At 46.0% G+C, this 12,976-nt stretch overlaps 1 protein-coding gene across 6 annotated transcripts in view; it reads left to right on the top strand.

Moving 5' to 3' along the window:
• The window catches only part of B4GALT4 (beta-1,4-galactosyltransferase 4), an 85,111-nt gene that overhangs the window by 28,922 nt on the left and 43,213 nt on the right, over positions 1 to 12,976 (top strand). For 4 of the 6 annotated variants that reach the window (XM_077822502.1, XM_077822475.1, XM_077822512.1 and 1 more), the window contains exons 2-3: positions 6,387 to 6,535; positions 7,385 to 7,498. The gene's annotated coding sequence lies outside the window, so the exon portion shown is untranslated. The remainder of the gene's footprint in view (positions 1 to 6,386; positions 6,536 to 7,384; positions 7,499 to 12,976) is intronic. The other 2 variants (XM_077822520.1, XM_077822493.1) reach the window with 1 other exon arrangement.

Genomic DNA, 12,976 nt, shown 5'->3' with positions numbered 1-12,976 from the left:
GAGATGACAGAATCAGGACCCAAGGATCCTTTATACAATTTCATGTCTTTTGACAAGTTGGAATTCCTCAGGGAACAAAAGGTAATTAGGATGACTTTGAAGGAGGTCCATTAACATAAGGCCATTTGCTTGTTCCTCCACCATTCACAGTACATTTCAGAAAGAGATGAATACCATGATATCCCATGTTTACAATTCATTTAAATGATAGGAACTTCTTTTGACCTCTGAATTATCAGAATACAGCATAGACAGGGACTGTTGATTACATTGTGGACCGTACTTATATGTATGTAAATACACAAAAACACAAACATCTCCCCATATGTCTTCTGTGGGTTATTTATTTTGCAGAATGTTTAACCCTTTCTAGCTATGCGTCACAACCACATTTTACAGATGGGAAAAACTGTAACAGACAGAATTAAGCCAACATTTTCAGAAGTAACCTCTCATTTGGAGTGCCTGGAGTTTTTGGATGCCCTAGTTGAAACACCTAAGTCCTGATTTTTTTTCAGAGATGTTGAACAACATACAGCTCCCATTGCCTTTAACTGGGTCTATGGGGGCTCAACAACTCTGAAAACTACACTCAAAGCATCTCATCCTAAAACCAAAGAACCTAAAGCTCACTCTTCAAAATTTTGGTCTGACTTGTCCATGGTCACATACAATCAGTGGCAGAGCTGAGAATAGAAGCCAGTTGTCATGACTGGGGCATGGGCAGTCTGACCTAGTGGAGGAGTTGGGTTTGGTCAGATGCCAGGAGGTCAGTCAGAGACAGGGCAGACCAAGAGTCAGGTGTCAGGAGGCAGGCAGGGTCAGGTTACTGGGGTTGGGTGTCAGGTTACTGACAGCAATCAAATAGTGAGGCCAAGGATGAACGAGGGTCGGAAACTGGAGTCTAGGATCTACTGCTAGCAGGGTCTGAAGTAGAAGCAGGGAGGTTGCTCAGACAGCTCCCCATCATCGCTTCCTGGTTTTATATACTGGTATCAGCCCACCCGGTGGCTATCAGGGGCTGCCAGTCAGGTCCTTTGGGGACAGTACTTCCTGCCAAGTCTAGTTTTGTGGGGTCCTCCCGAGCACACCTAGCCCAAGCCTCTAGTGGTGATGTGGAGGCATCAGTAGCCCAGAAAACCCATGGTCTGAGATTCTAGCCTTGCAGGTTCTTACACCAGGAGTCTTGGGTAAAAACAACGTAAGCTTGTCTACATGAACATTAAGGGCAGCTCTGCACTTAAAGCTGCTGTAGCAGTTTAGTGAAGATGGTAGTGCGCAGATGGGAGAGGTTCTCCCATCGGCGTAGTTAATCCACCTCCGTGAGAGGTGGTAACTACGTCGACAGGAGAATCTCTCCTGTTGACGTAGCACAGTCCATCCCTGGGGTTAGGTTGGTATCACTGTGCTGCTCAGGGATGTGGATTTTTTCACACCCCTGAGCGATGTAGTTATATTGATGTAAGTTTGAAATGTACACCTGGCCTTAGTTTGCAGCAAGCTGGGTGTGACTTTACCCCATACTAACCAGCTCTGGCCTAACTGTCCATGAGGACACTGCTGACATGCATTAATAGTTTGTTAGGTTTGATCTAGTCCTCTTTGAAATGGGACTAAGTCAAAGCTCACTAACAAACTGTTAATGTATGTCAGCAGGATCCACACAAATTGTTAGTGCATGGCTGGCTAGTGTGAGATAGAGTCACACCCTAGCTTGCTGCAAACTGATTGTTCATATAGACAAGTGCTATATCTCACTGAATCTGCCAGGGCTGTCGGAGTGCACTTGAAGAGAAGTATGTAGCACAAAACTCTGTCCTTGATGATGTGCCACTGACTGACTTTCACTAACTGATACTGAGGGCATGTTTACACTGGCAGAACTACAGTGCCGGGAGTTACAGCGCTGCTCAGCGAGCATTGAAGGGAAACCACTGTTGTGTGTTCACACTGTCAGCTGCCTGTGCAATAGCATGTTCACATTTGTGGCACTTGCAGTGGTATTCGGAGTGGTGCACTCTAGGCAGCTATCCCACAAAGCATCTCTTCCTCTTCTGCCGCTAAGAGTTGTGGGAAGGCGGAGGGGGTCGCAGAGCATCTTGGGTCCTCTTCCAGTGCCCTCTGATAAATAGCTTCGCATCCCAGCAATCCCTGGGCTTCTGTCCACATTTGGCACCATCTTTCAACGGTTTCTGTATTACGCGCCCTGCTTCTTTGGGCTGCAGGAATGAATCCCGAACTGTTGACCTACTGGCTGCTTGCTCTGACCAACATGTCATGAGTGGCAGTGGAGTTATTCCTTAAAGTACAAAGGCAAGAGAAGTGCAACATTGATCTCACCACACGTCTTAGCTACGACATGAGATTGCTAGTGGCATTCACGGAGGTGCTGACTACAGTGGAACACCGCTTTTGGGCTCAGGAAACAAGCACTGAGTGGTGGGATCATATCATGATGCACATCTTGGATGATAAACAGTGGTTGCAGAACTTTCAGATGAGGAAAGCCATGTTCATGGGACTGTGTGATGAGCTCGCCCCAACCTTGCGGCGCAAGGACACGGGAATGAGAGCTGCCCTGCTGTTCGAGAAGTGGGTGGCTATTGCCATCTGGAAGCTGGCAACTCCAGACTGCTACTGATTGGTGCTAACCAGTTTGGAGTAGGAAAGTTGACCACTGGACTCGTGGTGACAGAAGTCTGCAGGGCCATTAATCTCATCCTGCTGTGAAAGACCGTGACTCTGGGCAACATGTGTGACATTGTGGATGGCTTTGTACAAATGGGCTTCCCTAACTACGGGGGGGGGGGGGGGGGGCGGTCAATAGATGGCATGCATATTCCAATTCTGGCACCAGGCCACCTAGCCACCAAGTACATTAATCGCAAGGGGTATTTCTCTATGGTTCTCCAGGCGCTTGTGGATCACCGTGGGCGTTTCACAGACATTAACTCAGGCTGGTCCGGAAAGGTTCATGACACACACATCTTTCACAACACTGGCCTGTTCAGGAAGCTGGAAGCAGGGACTTTCTTCCCAGACCAGAAGATCACCGTAGGGGAAGTCAAAATGCCCGTTTTGATCCTGGGAGACCCTGCCTACCCCTTGATGCCGTGGCTTATGAAGCCATACACAGAGCAACTTGACAGCAACAAGGAGCAGTTCATCAACAGGCTGAACAAGTGCAGAATGACTGTCGACTGTGCTTTTGGGGTTTTAAAAGCCCGTTGGCGGTGCCTCTATGGGAAGCTGGACCTGGCCGATGACGATATTCCTATGCTTATAGCTGCGTGCTGTACGCTCCATAATATTTGTGAAGGGAAGGGTGAAAGCTTCACTCAGGGCTGAACCTCAGAGGCTTAGCGCCTGGAGGCTAAGTTTGAACAGCCAGAGACCGGGGCTATTAGAGGGGAGCAGTGCAGGGTCATAAGGATCAGGGATGCCTTGAGGCAGCAATTTGAAGCTCAAAGCCACTGATATTTGTTGCTATACTCAGGAGTGCGGTGCTTGTAATGCTAGGAGGTGATTGGTGCAGACAATGCAATATGTGGGTTTAACATAATTGTATGTTGCTTTGCAGGGCTCTTTTTGCTTTCACTTAGTAGAATAAAGATTGCTTTCAAACCAACAATTCTTTTATTAAAAAACAACAATCAGAGGAGAGAGTCAAACTGAAAAAAACCATCAGCAGTGAGGGGGATGGGGGAAGGGAAGGTCCCCGGAGGAGGAGGAGAAGGGGTCCTGGGATGGCTAAAGATTTGTGTTTTTCCAGGGATCATATCCAACCTTCTCCTTTGGAGTACAATGCAGTGGGTACTGTGCTTCAGCAGGGCCAAACTACAGAGGGATGGGTGTTGTGGGTAGTGGGATTCCGCAGTGTTGGACTGTGAGGGGGGAGAAGTGTAATGCCACGGGTATAGACTGGAACCAGGTGATTGATAAGAGGGTGTCTGGAGGGAGCATGAGAAAGAGTTTTGCGACAGCGGCTGCAGGAGAGGGCAGGCACAGATCTGCTCTGTTTGAAGAGCAAGTATCTCCTGGAGCGTGTCTGCTTGGCACTCCATAACCTTTAAGAGCCGCTCCGTGGCTTCATTCTGGCATGCCGCGTTCTCCTTTTGGTCCCTCTTCTCGCTGTCCTACCACTCCTTCAATTCCTGTTTCTTGGCAGTGAAGTGCATCATAACATCATGCAGAAAGTCCTCCTTAGTTCTTCGTGGCCGCTTTCTAATTCTGCACAGCCGTTCAGCCGCCAATAGCAAAAAGGGAGGCTGGGCTCCCAAGGTCGTCTCTGTGAAGTTTAAACGCAGCATTTTGCAGAAGCAGTATTGTTTGCAACACAGAACACTGATTCAGTGATTTAAAACACCGCCAGTACTCACACACCTGTCACTAACTTGCTGACCTCAGGCAAGCACACATGAGCCACAAGACCCCAAAATGGTGAGTAGCCACAGGGGCAGGGTAAATCACTTTTCCCAGACCCTGCTGAACAATGGGCATGTGTCTTGGGGAGAGCCAACACTGTAGAGGGGACCTCATAATCATTCCTGTCCCCATGCTTTCCACAGGATGTGATCATTATGGAAGATATCTCACTGCTGAGGGTGAGCAGGGACTCAAGAGAGGGTCTTCTCCAAGCCTGCGGCTTTCGCCCTGGCTCCTATGCAGCTCACCTGTGTGCAGCAATGGTCTTCTCTGCCCTCCCCCCAGTCCTGTGGTGGCACAGTGGCTTGGGAAAGTTACCATTAATGGGGCAAGAAACAAAGCAGCTCTGCCCAGTATCTCCACAAGAGTTTCCTGGAGCTCTCTGAGGGAGATTCCTGTGAAGTGAGGGAGTCTATCAACAGCCTGTTCTGCCGCTCAGACTAGGCATGCGGTGGGAGACAAGCCTGCTTTCTGCAACCCTCCTTCCCCCCACCAACTCGCTTCAGCTATTCCCAAAATCAAATCCACTTACCAGGGGCCTTCTCTCCTGTTTGTGCGTCGCCAGCATCCGACAGCAGTGACTGGCTAGCCTCCTCCGGGGTAGAAAAGAGCTGGCTGTATGCATCTCTGATCTCCGAGTCATCCTCTGAGTCCCCCACTCCACATCCTCCTCCAAGGTTTCCTCCTCCTGGCTCAGTCCACTTTCAACTGGCACGTGAGCCACCGAAGTATTCACAGTGGTCTTCGCAGTGGAGGTGGGGTTGCCACAGAGTATCATGTCCAGCTCTTTGTAGAACTGGCAGCTCGTGGGCGCAGCACCAGAGCAGCAGTTTGCCTCCCGCGCCTTGTGGTAGGCGTTCCACAGCTCCTTCACTTTGACCCTGCACTGCAGTATGTCCCGGTGATGGCCCCTTTCTGTCAGGCATCGTGAAATCTGTCCGTAGGTCTCACAGCTCCTATGGCTGGAGCGCAGCTGGGACTGGACAGCCTCCTCTCCCCAAATGCTGATGAGGTAGAGCAGCTCAGCATTGCTCCGAGTGGAGGATTGCCTGCTGCATGGAGCAGGCACGGCCACCTGGAAAGATGAGCTTAGACCACTGCATGGGTCACCGAGCAAACAGGAAGGGGACTTCCAAAATTCCCAAGGAATTTACGGGATGGGGCTGATGGTTGGTCACCTGAGGGCAGGGCAGTAGAGTTTAAACCGATGACCAGAGAGGTGAGAACAGTCCTTGTGGGATACTTCCCAGAGGCCAATTGCAGCACTGTAATCAACCACGGTGTCTACACTGGCACTGCAGTGCTGTAGCCCTGGCGCAGAAATTTGTACTCCTCTCATTGGGGTGGGTTTTTTTAGAGCGTACCAACTGTGCAGTTTCTGTGCACTAAGTGGCTTGGCAGTGTGTACATCTCGGGAGTTGGTGTGTACACCTCAGAAAGCTGTTTTAGTGCGCAGAAACTTGCCAGTATAGACAGGGCCTGAGATAGGTGTAAGAAGTGCATGTCTTCGGACACAGTGACAGTGTGATGGAGAGGTCTGTGGGTGTTGCTGGGGAGGAGGGCTTGGAAGATGGTGCTAGGCAGATTAACCTAGATAAGGATGATAGAAGCTGCACTTGAAGAATCTCTACAAGGACAGAGGCTATGGGGGCTCAGGTGAAAATCTTTTTTGTGTTTATGAGGCTCTTAATCTTTCATAATGCAGACTTACTGTTATTATTGTTCATTATTCGTATTGTGGTAGCACCTTTGGCATGTTGCCCTCCTGGATCTATCTGAACGCCTCCAGGATAGACTGCTGTGTGCTTTAGAAGATAGAGAGAAGCTCTCCGCACACTCAGAAAGGTGGGGGGGGGGGCATGGAGGAGGAGGAGCATGTAGGAAGGGACGAGGGAGTGGCCTGTGGGGTGGAAAAAACCGGAAAGTGTTGACTTAATTTTTTTTTCCGATGCTCCCTGCAGTGTTGAGCTGACTCTTTCCTGGCATGTACGAGGCAATAAAGGCCTCTTTGTGGTGTGGGGTTTCATGGCTGAGAAGTGCCTGCCATTCACATAGGAATCTCCATAACACAGCACAGAGTGACTCCTCTACAGGAAAGAGAGCAGCAGCAGTAAGTAGATCTAATGTGCTTGCTTCCTCTTGGTTTGAAAAGATAAAAGGAGGGGGTGTTGGTTTGGCGGGGGTTGGTGGAAGCTTAATAGCCAGTGAATTCAGTCCCTTTCTGGGTGCAGGCTGAAAAGTTGGTTGAAAAGATTTTCTTTCGGAAAAGGTGGAGAGGAAATTTTAAGCTTAGTGTGTAAGGAAGTGTCCTAAAGTGGTGACACGAATTAGAGTTAGCTTAATGGCAAACTAAAACATGTATTGCCTGAAAAAACCTGTGAGAAGGGGCTGGAATAAGCATTTACAGAACTCAGAAGTTTGGACTGTCCTGCATGATAAGCAGATACCATAAGTTAGTATTTCTATTGAGTTGCCTGTAAAGAGATCACCTCCTTCTTGGAAGGTGTGGGCCGGAATGTCATTTTGCTAGTCCGTGCTGCCCTCGGCAATAACCTTGTTTCTACTTTCGGGATCCAGTTTGAGTACAGATGTTGAATCGTAAAGTGCAGAATTCTGATCTGATAAACACTGTCCCAAGAACTCCTTTATACTTTGGTCCCTGCTACAGCATGTGTGGACCAAATGTGTTTTTCAGTATAGATTGAATTTTATCCCGTCTTCTGCAGATGTGGAAGGTCCTCTTTTAGTGGAACTGGTGTATTTCCACTGAGCAGGGGGTATTTGGCATCTCCTGTACAGCATGGAGCCCATTTTCATGGAGCTGTCAGCATGCTGTCATGCAAGACATGAAGAAGACAGTGGTTGGAAGGTTGGGGCTAGATTGTGCAGAAAAGGTCAGGGTCAGAGAATTTGCCACTATATGGTTCCCCTAATTGCTCTGCTGCTGCTCCCCATCCAGATTGCTATGTGGGATTCTTCCCCCTCTCCAGTGCTTAGCTGAATTACTTGGGATGGAAACTGGGGAGAGATCTTTTCTCTGCAGGAGCCGCTTGTGGATACACTAACTCAGTGTGTGAGTATGCAAATGTCACTGGTATGTGTTATACCTGGAGGATGGGCAAATTAATTTGTTCCTCTTGGCAGGGTTGGCTGCAGTTCTGTATAGAGATGTGGTTTGCAATACATATCCTGGTATTTGTCTGTCTTGAAAAGGAGTGTCTGATGCACATAGTTCTCAAAAATTTGATAGTACTGTTCGTAAAGCCATTGACTTTGGTGTTCTGGCTAAATTCAAATTTGGATACTTATGTTTTACCTCCTTGTATTTTCCCATGGAGTTTCAGTTGCATATAATGGTGTTCTTTGCTTCCTGTCCTAAACTGCAGTATGTTTTTGCTGTGCACTAGTAAACATTCTACCACAGTTATGATTACACTTCATCGGCAGGGGGAAGTGATTCCTTTTCATATAGTTTGTGAAGTTATTGTACAAAATGAATAAAATGTTAAGGCTCTGCATGTTTCTCAATTATCTCTGCCCACCGTATGCAGGTTTATCTATTGTGAGAGGAGTTTATCTAACTGCAAAGTCAACAGTTATATCCTGGTATCCATATTTATGAGAAATAATTGGCCTGCATTAAAATACATAGATGCTGGCAGAACCAAATTTGCAGGGCCTTGGAGGTACGAGTTCTTGCTGTAAAGTTTATATGATAGTATGCTAGCTGACCAGGGCTGGATTAACCTTTTGTGGGCCCTGGTGCCAAACATATTTGTGGGCCCCCTTGTAGTCACTGTGGGCTCCGAGTGTGGGCCTGGTGGGCGGTGCCATAGTATACCTGGTACTGAATCTCAGAGACATATTTCATTTTGATCACTCACACCTCTTCATGACGGTATGCATTGCCATACACAGTTCCCTCAGCCCCCAGTTTTTCACATTGAGCTGTATACCCATGTGGGTTTACCAGTGTCCACAGTGAGTAGAACTTTCATAGTGATCAGGGGAAACTTCCCACAGATTTATCTCCTTCCTCATTCAGACCTTCTATGTCTCCAGTACCACCCTATGTCACCAGTCACCGTATGTGGTTCTGGTCTCAGCTCAATAAAGTTCCACAGCCAGCAGATACCTGATCAATTCTGACAAATGCCTCCCTCAGCACACATCCTGCCACATACATACATATAATATAACTATATAAAACTATATATTTATAAATAAAAATTATATATATATATGAATAAACTCATCTCATTACATTTCCTATACATTGCATTACACATTTTTGGATTGGCTTGGTTACTTTGCAGGAACCAATCATTGTCCACGCTTGACTTACTCTTTACCTCATCTCTACATTCCTAACTTATCTTGTTTATAGTAAATGGTTCTTTGGGTGTTCTCCCTCTTATCTTAGCTGGCTCAGTCATTCTGTCTTTTTAGCCTACAATATAAGGTGAATGGGGAAACTGAGTCATGCACAGTCTTTCATTAAAATAAAGAGTTCCCCAGTTCTCCAGTCTGGACTAGTAAATGTGGAAGAAATGCAAAAGAAAATTATTTCTACACAAGTATGTTGGGGTTCCCTCCGCGGCCTCTTTCAACTCAGCGTCCCAAGAACTCTGTCTGACTCCAGACTTCATCGCTCAAGTATCTTTATTTGGCATATCCCAGTGCTACGCTGACTGAGTTAGTCAGACTGAAATTGCGAGTGGGGGAGAAGCAGAGTACATCAGAGCTCCAAACTTACTCAGAAACTCCCTCCTTTTATTTATTTGTATTATATATATATTGTTGAAATAAACTCAGACTCGCTAAGGTGATCGGTGAGTTACAGGATGAATTGAAGCCTAAATCCCCAGTCTAGAGGGAGAGGGTATGCGTGTTCCCACCCTGAAAAAGGTGGCAGCTTGAGGCATGAGACATGAGTGGGGGTACCCACAAGGAGGCCATGAAGGTGTTATTACGGTGAAACTGACACATGCACATTTCAGGTGTGGGTAGCTATTTTACCTTGTTTAAAGGAATACACTCTCTGAAGTGAAATCTGCTGTTAATGAAACCAAGCCTATAGATGACTGTAGTAAATTGGTCTTGGTCAAATGCATTTAAACAGAGTAAATATCCAGTATGTTAAGAGCTATATAAAGATAACTATTTTATTTAATTTACCATCCCAAGGGTTCCTAGAGCTCTTTGCAAATCACACTATATACAGTGATAACTCACCCACCAACTAAGGGAAACTGTCTCTGGGGAGAAACGTATCAGTTGTTTAATGATGCATAGCAACACAGTGGTTTACGAAAGATAGTGAAGACGAATATTGTATCTAGTAGAAGCTAGAGGGAGAATTTAGGTAGGCAAAATGTAAATATGTGAGCTGAAATTTGGCTAGAATACCAGGGTTAACAATGCCGCCTTCTACGTGAAGGGGATTTTTGATGACCACAATTGGGAGTCAGGACATCATATGAAGTTTTACTTCAGTGAGTAGTACAGTAGAAATGACACTAGAGGAGTAGAAAGATCAGATAAGGAAAAACGTATTAAATGACAACTGAATGGGACTTGAAATTTTGGTGGAAAGTACTGATGTTTCGGCAAGCAACATTAAAGAACAAATGCTACCTTCAAAAAGAACAGGAGTACTTGTGGCACCTGAGAGACGAACACATTTATTAGAGCATAAGCTTTTGTGGGCTACAGCCCACTTCATCGCATGCATAGAATGGAACGTATAGTAAAAAGAAATATATATACATACAGATAAGTTGGAAGTTGCCATACAAACTGGTGAGAGGCTAATTAGTTAAGATGAGTTATTATCAGCATGAGAAAAATACTTTTGTAGTGATAATCAAGATGGTCCATTTAGACAGTTGACAAGAAGGTGTGAGGATACTTAACTGTAGGGAAATAGATTCAATATGTGTTATGACCCAGCCACTCCCAGTCTCTATTCAAACCCAAGTTAATGGTATCTAGTTTGCATATTAATTCAAGCTCAGCAGTGTCTCGTTGGAGTCTGTTTTTGAAGTTTTTCTGTTGCAAAATTGCCATCCTTAAATCTTTTACTGAGTGGTCAGAGAGGTTGGGGTGTTCTCCTACTGGTTTTTGAACGTTACCATTCCTGATGTCAGATTTGTGTCCATTTATTGTTTTGCATAGAGACTGTCTGGTTTGGCCAATGTACATGGCAGAGGGGCATTGCTGGCACATGATGGCATATGTCACATTGGTAGATGTGCAGGTGAATGAGCCCCTGGTGGCGTGACTTATGTGATTAGGTCCTATGATGGTGTCACTTGAATAAATATTTGGACAGAGTTGGCATCGGGCTTTATTGCAAGGCAACAAAGCCCAATGCCAACTCTGTCCAAATATTTATTCAAGTGGAGGATAGGTTTATTTATTCAAGTAAAGGGTAGGTTTATTCAATATTTATTCAAGTGAAGGATAGGTTCCTGGGTTAGTGGTTTTTATTGTGTGGTGTGTGGTTGCTGGTGAGTATTTGCTTCAGGTTGGGGGGCTGTCTGTAAGTGAGGACTGATCTGTCTCCGAAGAGCTGTCAGTTTGTATGGCAACTTCCAACTTATCTGTATGTATATATATTTCTTCTTACTATATGTTCCATTCTATGCATCCGATGAAGTGAGCTGTAGCCCACGAAAGCTTACGCTCTAATAAATTTGTTAGTCGCTAAGGTGCCACAAGTACTCCTGTTCTTTTTGCGGATACAGACTAACACGGCCGCTACTCTGAAACAAATGCTACCCTGTTAACTTAGTTTCAAACTCAACAGTGAGCAGTCATTTGACTCAAGTTGTATCAGTTATAATATTTCGCCCTTGCCTTCTGTTACCCTCCTGAATATTTATTGGTGTGGCATGTCTGCTGGTGAGATTAAGCAAAATGTGGGAAAGTGACTTTTCAGAGCTGAAGTGAAATAGTGAAAATCTCAGCATTTTGTTTCCTTCTTGTTTTCCCTTATCTTTTTCCATTTCTTCCTTGTCTTTTTTCCATCCCTTTTCCTTTTCTTGTTTTTTTTCTTTTCATCTGCTGTTGCCTCCCTCTCTTTGGCCTCTTCGTGACTGAGCTTTTCCCTTCCTTTAGCAATTGCTCCTTCACCACTTCTTCTTCTTCGTCTTTTCTTCTCCCCTCATTCTATTGCCTCTTCACTTCTTAGTAGTTTTCTCTATTCCCCTGGGTTGCTGCATGCATTCTCTCCGCCTTCACTACCTGTCCTGATAAGCTCTGAGTGTTCTTTCAGCTCATACGTAAAGGAGCAGGAGAAATGGAGAAATAGAGAGTGGGTTGAGTACTGGTGGCTGCAACTGTGTTAGCATTAACAAATCTCCATACCAATGTTCAGGTCCCTCTGGTAGCTCATTATGAGCACATGGAGACCCCATTATTGAGCTTGTTTTGGTGTTCACTGAACTAGCATACTGAGAAGTGCACTAGGCTTCCAGCATTTTAGAATGTAATAATGAAAGCCAAAGAATTGATAGACCATCCATTATGCACGCACTGAATGCCCTTGGGTAGAGATACCCATAAGCGAGGAGCAAGGTGAGGTTTTGGGCAATCTCCAGAGAACGCCGGAGGGAGTGGTCAGAAGGGGTTGGTTGGGATCTGTATACCAGGAGTGGAAGCATGAGGAATCTTCAGTGCTACTAATACAATTGTAAACCTAATCTCAGAGTGTTGGCAGCCATGGAAAGTCATGGGAACATCATGACTAACAGAAAAGTCAACCAGGCAGTGACCCTAGCCTGGTCAGTCACCCTAGCAAGTACATGAGGAGGAGAGGAGTGATGGCCAAGCTGCTGCAGGACTGCTTTGGAGTCCTGTAGCCACTGCAGCCCACCTCCAGTCTGGAGTGTGAAGAGAGCAACTGGGAGAGACCTGATGCCCCTCTCACACCCTGAGCCCCATCCCATCATGTGGGACACCTGTTCCCTACCTGACACTACTCCACAGATCAGCTAATGGACCTCCAGCCATCAGGGAGACCCACTGCTAGAAGAGCTTCACTTTCACTTAATCACCCACTCCACAGCCACATGCCAAAGGCTGACCCGCCTATCATTGTCATTGCTCATGTGAGGAACAGCTCTGTAACGATGCTGGCTTTGGTGGGACCCAACTGAGAGTACCAATTCAGGACAAATTGCTTAAAGCAGGACAGTTACAGCCCAAGGCAAGTTACACCAAGGCAAGCCAAACCAGCCAAAGAGAGAAGACTTCGGTTTTACCCCACTGGCTAACCGTAAGTCACACAAGCAATTTCCTTAGACACTCCAGTTTCCCACTATCACCACCAGTGCCACTCGTTATGGGGACAAATGGTTATGAAAACCAATACCCCAGTAAAAGAAAAAAGGTTCTCCAGATCCCAAAGGACCAAGCCCCAGACCTAGGTCAATATACAAGTTAGATCTTACCCACAAATCAGACTGTTGCCAATCCTTTAGAATCTGGAATCTAAAAGTTTATTCATAAATGGAAAAAGATATAGGTGAGAGCTAGAATTGGTTAA

Source organism: Eretmochelys imbricata, chromosome 1 (assembly GCF_965152235.1).
Source record: "Eretmochelys imbricata isolate rEreImb1 chromosome 1, rEreImb1.hap1, whole genome shotgun sequence".
NCBI classification, from domain to species: Eukaryota; Metazoa; Chordata; order Testudines; family Cheloniidae; genus Eretmochelys; species Eretmochelys imbricata.
The sequence above is the reverse complement of the archived record's forward strand: the minus strand, read 5'-3'. Positions and strand labels throughout refer to the sequence as shown.